The following is a 6,564-nucleotide window of genomic DNA, read 5'->3' on the forward strand; positions in this document are numbered from 1 at the left end:
CCCAAAGCCTGCAACTCTCATATTCACATGGAGCAGATTTTACACTAAATGTCCTGCTTGAGACCTGTGAAAATTGTCCTAGGAATCTATTTTCCTCCTGTTATGTGTACATAATTTTCTTCACTGGTAAGGGTTGTAACAAGAAGAAAATACCCTTAAAAAACAAAATAATGTTGTTCTGGTTTTGTTATCCAGTGGCTTAACTGCATTCTTCATACAGTGATATGGTTGTTTGTGGCCATAGATATTTTACAGTAAGATAAAAAGAGCTTTCTCCCTGCTTTCCCATCAAAGGAAAATAAAGTGTGTAATTAAATATGTTTTTATTTAAATCACCTGATCTTATATTTTCAAATTAATCCAATTATCTGAGTTGATAGAGTGTTTAGTATGACAGTGTAGATATGGCCCTGGTTTTAAATCAATAAGTCACAATAAGACATTTAATATCAATATTTTCATGGTAAATACCATGATTTTCTCTTCTGAGATGTAGCTGGCCCTGGTCCTGAGGGCTCAAACCCTCCAAGAGTGAGTGAAAATTGTGAGGGAGATCAGCCCTTCAGCTGGGGAAGTCCTGCCCTTTGCTCCTTCAATCTCTTACCTGCCCATGATCAATTTTTAAAACTCCTTTCCTCCAGCACAGGAGGACTGGATCAGGTTCTTTTACACATACATATATTCATCCTCTCTGGTTAAGACCTCATTAATATTTTATGGTTAAAAATTCCTTGTTTTAACAAATTCCTCAGAATTTATTTATTATTTACTATTTATTTTCCTTCATTCTATGTGACATCTCATGCCTCCATCATATGAGACAAAAAGAGCCTGGAGCCATCAGTCACTGCCTCTCCCTAATCTGGTCCCCCTCAGGACAACAGCAGGACTGGGGAGTAGAACATGCTGGATGCCACATTCCAATTTCCTCATGCACATGTTTGCATTTTGAATTTCCAGGGTTCCTGTGTTGAAATCAGGAGGAGAGGAACGAGACTGTCCCACAGAGACTCAGTTTTTTCTTTATTTATAGAGCAACCAAACCTAGAATATTAAAAAACTGAAGGACAAGTCTGGGCACAACAAGACAGATTTTGGGTGTGTTCCTCTCCATCACACCAGGAAAAGATGTTGTCAAAACACAATTGAGCTTTCAGTCTAAACACTGCCAGCACTATCAGATCCAGCCTCAGAGAGAAACCATAAGACAGCCTACATTTCAGCAGAGGATCTTAACACTCTCCCAAGAGCCCCTCTCTATCAGGAACCCATTCAGCCAGGCTTGGTCTCAGGTTCAAACCAAAACCCCAGCACTAAACTCTCACTGCACAGCCACCATTTCACAAGGCTCTCTCTCACACCAGTGACAGCTGCTGGAGAGCCAGGAGAAAAAGAGCAGAGAACCACAGGCAAGCTCTCTGTCTGAAAGTACCGACATTTGCCCCTTGAAACCTGGATTTGCCCATTTTTTTCTATGCTGACAGCTCCCACAACAAGGTACCTCTCCAGGGAAGTGTAGGGATGCTTTCACAGCCCCTTGGACCAGGGACCAGCAGCAGACACAAGGGAATTGCTGTTCCTGGCCAGAGACACTGAGCTTGAGACTTTGCCTTTCCATGCCATATCAAAGCTGTTATCCAGCACAAGAACAGCCAGCCCCTGCCCTTCTAGTCACACTTGCTGAGCTCCCTGCTAAAGACCAGAGCAGCTGGATTTGGTCATTTGGTCACACACAGACCTTTTATGCCTTAAAGTGCTATGGGGAAACATTGCCAGTGAAGTCACTGCTCCTTTTAAGTGCTAGGACTGTCATCACTAAAGTATGTAGTGCAAATATACATCTCTGTGTGTATATTTCTATTTCTATTATTTCTATTTAAAATAAATTTCTATTTCTATTTCTTTACTTCCCCATTCCTGGAAGTGTCCAAGGCCACTTCGAGCAGCCTGGTCCTGTGGAAGGTGTTCCTGCCCATGCCAGGGGTGTCTGAACCTGGCATGGATGGTCTTTGAAGTCACTTCCAACCCAAACCATTCTGTGATTCTCTGTGCCCACATGGAGATTCTCTACAGATCTGGTATACAGAGGTCATTGAAATAAACTGTGTGGCCTTCAAAAAGATCAGACTTCTCTAGAAGTTGCTCCTGCCAGGGCAGATTTGGAGAAAAGCAGTGCAGTATCACTACACTTCCTTTTGTTGACAATAGCCTTGGGGTAAAAGAACTTTTTTTATTTCCTTCTCCAGCCTCCCATTCTTCTATAGGCCTAGCAAATGCTCTCAGACAGTCAGAGAGCACTTCTCCCAGATAAGCCATTTCACAGACTCAAGCCTTTGTTTTCCATGCCCCAGAATGACTCTGTAAGAGCTGTCATAGCCCCCAGCTCCCTCTGCACCTGAAGAGACGTCCTTGAAGGCCTTCAAATATTTATGAAAACTGAAGCAGGAAATGTAGTCAAAAGCCAGAGTGTGAGGAAGAGAGACAAGAGGTGATAACATACAAGCAGAAGAACAGAAAGAAAGAAGATGCTGCAGAATTCCCTTCTGCTACGACTTTTTCAAGGTCTCAAAACTCAAGTTTTTTGTGATTTCTAAGAAAAATTACTTTCAGCAAGAAAAGAAAAAATTATGTTTCTTGGGAGACACATAGCTATAAAGGTGACCAAAGTAGGAAGCACTCAGCAGTTCTACCAGACTTAGGAACAGCTCTGTGCACAATCCACTGCTGCCTTACACTGAGCTCTATTTTCCACTCTTATCTCCCCTCCAAAAAACAGGCAGTAGTTCTGCTGGGGAACTATCCAGAGCTTTCCCCATCCCTTGCTGATTGACTTAACAAGACTTTGGAAGGAGCAAACTCAATCCCTCTCTCCAGCACAGCCCTCTCTACCTCTGCTCAACTGCAGCTGTTTGGGATTTTTGTGATGGGCTGTGTCTGCTTTCTTTTTAATTACTGTTTTTGCTTATATCTCTGAGTTCTAAATTCCTTTTTGTTATTTTTCCATCCATATGTTTCACTTCATATTTCATGCTGCTTCTTCTGTTTGGTAACACCCTCTCCCTGGGGGTTTTGTGTTAGTAGTCCCTGCCTGCTCTCTGTCCTGCAGGGTCTCCTGATGTTTCTCTTTCCAACAAAGTAGTTCTTCAAAACAAAACCAGCACTCACCTTCTCTGCAGCATCAGGGACTGATGGGAGGTTGGACAAGGGGTGTTTCTAACCAGATAAAAAGGCTAACTTATCCTCATGAAAACTGGGTGTTGCTTGGTAAGTAGGAATCACACCATGGCTGGCTCTCCGTGTTTTACAGCCCTTAAAGAATAATTTTATGAGTATTAACTAAACTCCCTCAGAAACAAAGTGACAACAGCATCTTTTCCCTTTCACACTGTCCCTGGGGCAGAGGAGAGCCTGACCAGGGTTTGACTAATGCTGAGGATCCACTCTCTGCTCCACTTTTGTGGGCACCTGTGAAGCTGTTGTGAAGTCCTTGGTGGGGAATTAGACTTCAGTGCAGCACAATTTGGGCTGGGAAGAGCTGGTTCTGTGCTGGGTGAGCTTCACCCCTCCCTGTGAGTGCCTTACAAGGCAAAGTGAACTCAAAAGGCTGTTGAAATGACCAGGAAAAACTGTGCACTTTTTTAACCTTTTTTTTTTTTTTGACTTTCATCTTTCCATCAAGCCTAAAATAAGCCTTGATTTTTTAATTTATTTTTTATTATTTAATTTATTTAATTTATTTTTATTCCAGTTTGGTGAAACACAATTTTAAAAACACACTATCCTGGGAGCAGAGAATGGATTTCAGTGTTCTCAACATTGCTATAAATAGTACGTCAGCAACCAGAATGACTTGTACAACAGCTTTAGCCAGATTGCAAATCTGAAGGAAAATCAGATAGTATTTAGCATGAGAAAGGGTTGTTGTATTCATTTTTATGGAAAGGAAGGTCCTCAGATAATTTTTTTCATTATCTATCCTTACAAAAAGTTCATTTTATGGCATTAGTAAGCTCCTGTTTTGAGGTGTTACCAATAATGACTTCAGCACATGCTGACAAATGGTTAGCAAAATTTCCAATTAGATGCAGAGACCACCTTATTAAAACCTGGAAGTTTACAGCACTGCTTCTTGCTCAACCACAGAGCCCGAGGAAGCACTTGGGAAAGCTGTAGTCAATGTGAGGAAAGCAAAGATAATGTGTGAATTGCCTGCAAGGAGGGCAGGAGTGGGGGCTGAAGTTCAGGGATGTTACAGGCATTTTTTTGAGGGCTGTAAATTCTTTCTTTCCCCTAATTGTGTAGTTCATTTTATGTTTCTGATCCCCAAAAGCAGGATGTAGAGAGCTGCTCATTTCCTAAAAGTTTTTTGAAATTCAATTGCAGATGACAGGAACTGGTGCTGTGCTTGAAGCTCCTCCATCCACCCATCAAGTACTAATTAGGTGCCTTTGACAGGAACATCCAAGGGGGTCACTGTCTTTAATGCCCAGACTTTCACCAGTGGAACCTGCTGAGTGTTTTGATCTGATTGGGAGCACCCCCCTTGCTGCTGTGACCTTGCCTGGGCTGCACACCAGATGATGCTTTGCCTCCCAGCCTGCCCTCATCTGCAGCCCTGTGCTTGGGGCACCCTCTGCAATGGATGACGTGAACTTGAATTTTCCCTGGATGGAGAGGAGGCTGAATTTTCCCCTCATGGTTTGTGTGAGCTCAGAACACCAAGCAGCAGTTTTAAGGAGAAAGAACTGTTGTTCTCTGAAGTGGTGGGACACCAGCTCCTGACTCCTGGCTGTGGGTGTACAGGGAGTTTGATGGATATCCCCTGGAGAGTGATGGTGTTTGGGATATTTCCTGTTCTTTGCATTTTTATTAGCTGTCTTATACAACCAGCTGTGAAAAACACCTTCCAAGTTGCAGGGCTGTACTGGTGTGAATTTGGGGATTTTGGTGAGTTTGTATTTTCCACGTTGTGCTACAGGAGATTTGCACCTACCATGCTGTCAAAGCTTTAATCCAGACTGAAGCAGGTAAAGAAATGGACATGTGAGATGCCTCCTGGGATGCAGAGGTGTGTATGCAGTATGCCTACCTCATCCCTCCTTAAGGATCTAAGTGCTGAATGTGCTTTGTACCAGTACTGAGGAGCAAAGTTTGGGTTTGTGGCATTTCCCCTTCAATCCTGCAGCTGGCAAGGTGAGTCCTCCCCACCACCTGTCTAGCCCTGTAATTCCTTATCCTGAAAAGAGATTTTTCTCATGCAAACCAACAGCAAGGTGGGTTAGGGTTTTGTTGTTGCTCTTGTGCCCTAAATGGGCACTGGGCCAGGGCACAGCATGGGGACATCTCCCTCATGGGGCTGGGACAGCTGAGGGCATAATTTCCATGCAGGATGAGGTACAAGCCCCTTCCTCTGTGGTCAACCCAAAGCAGCTCTGGTGTCTGCAGCTCTTCCTTGGAGCCAGTGCACTGACATTTTCCCCTCTTCCTGTAAGGAAAAAAAAAACCCCTAGCATTTAGACATTTGCTTTGGTAAAGGATGGAATGGAAAAGTAGGTCAGATTTGAAGGATCCCAGCCCTGACAGTGTCCCTTCCAGAGCTCCAGACACAGGTTTTTGGGGAGAGACTGAATATGACTGCAGCAGTGCTTCTCGTGCTCATTTGTGCTCTTCATGTTCTTGTGTATAAAATCACCCTCAAAATGTCCAGGACAAATTATATCTGATGATTTTAAGGGACAAATTTGCCAGTTGCCAGTGATATATTTATGAAGTTACCCCTGTTCAGCTCCTTTGAAACTTAGCTGGGTTTACTATGAAGCAAGGTTATTTTTTTTTTTGCTTTTAAATAGTCTAAGTTAAATTAGTTGGAACCTAATTACAGAATGCTTTTGATTAAAGCCAGACAATGTGCTCTGGAAGCTAGAATCAAAAATGACAAGACAGGATGGTGCTGAAAGATTAGGAAGGAAAAAAAAACAAAGATTAGGTTTTAAAATCAAATCAGGATTGCCTTTTGCACATGGAACAAAGATCGCAGCCAAACCAGACAAACCTTTTGGGCTAAGTAAAACTTGGCTTTTAATTATAACAATATAATTTTTACTTTTATTTCACAGCCATGTAACTGAAATTAAAAAAAAGAAATACTAAAGATTATTTCTGCATCTATTCTTAGAGATCAGGAGAGAAATAGTTGCAAGCCTTGTGTTAGTTCTAGAGATCTTACTAAGATAGTTTGCCTTGTAGACATGATACTTTTGGTCAACATCAGCTGTGCAGCCAAACAGCTGGCTGCTCTTGCCTTAATCACTGAACCTTTAGAAAGTACTCCATAATTATTTGCATGCCATACTCTGAAAATAACCCTGTTTAAAGAAATTGTGCACATTGCTAGAAAAACAAATGCTGATTCAACAAAGCTCCTTTCAAAAATACTTTTGTACCTTTAGCTTTATAATGAGCAATAGCCTCATTGCTCTGCTGATTTGAATCCTGAAGACTTTTTATTGTCTGGCAACACATTGAGATGTGCTTTTTTTTCCAAGCTATTTTGCTCTAAAACAA

This window comes from Passer domesticus, chromosome 9 (assembly GCF_036417665.1).
Source record: "Passer domesticus isolate bPasDom1 chromosome 9, bPasDom1.hap1, whole genome shotgun sequence".
Classification (NCBI taxonomy): Eukaryota; Metazoa; Chordata; class Aves; order Passeriformes; family Passeridae; genus Passer; species Passer domesticus.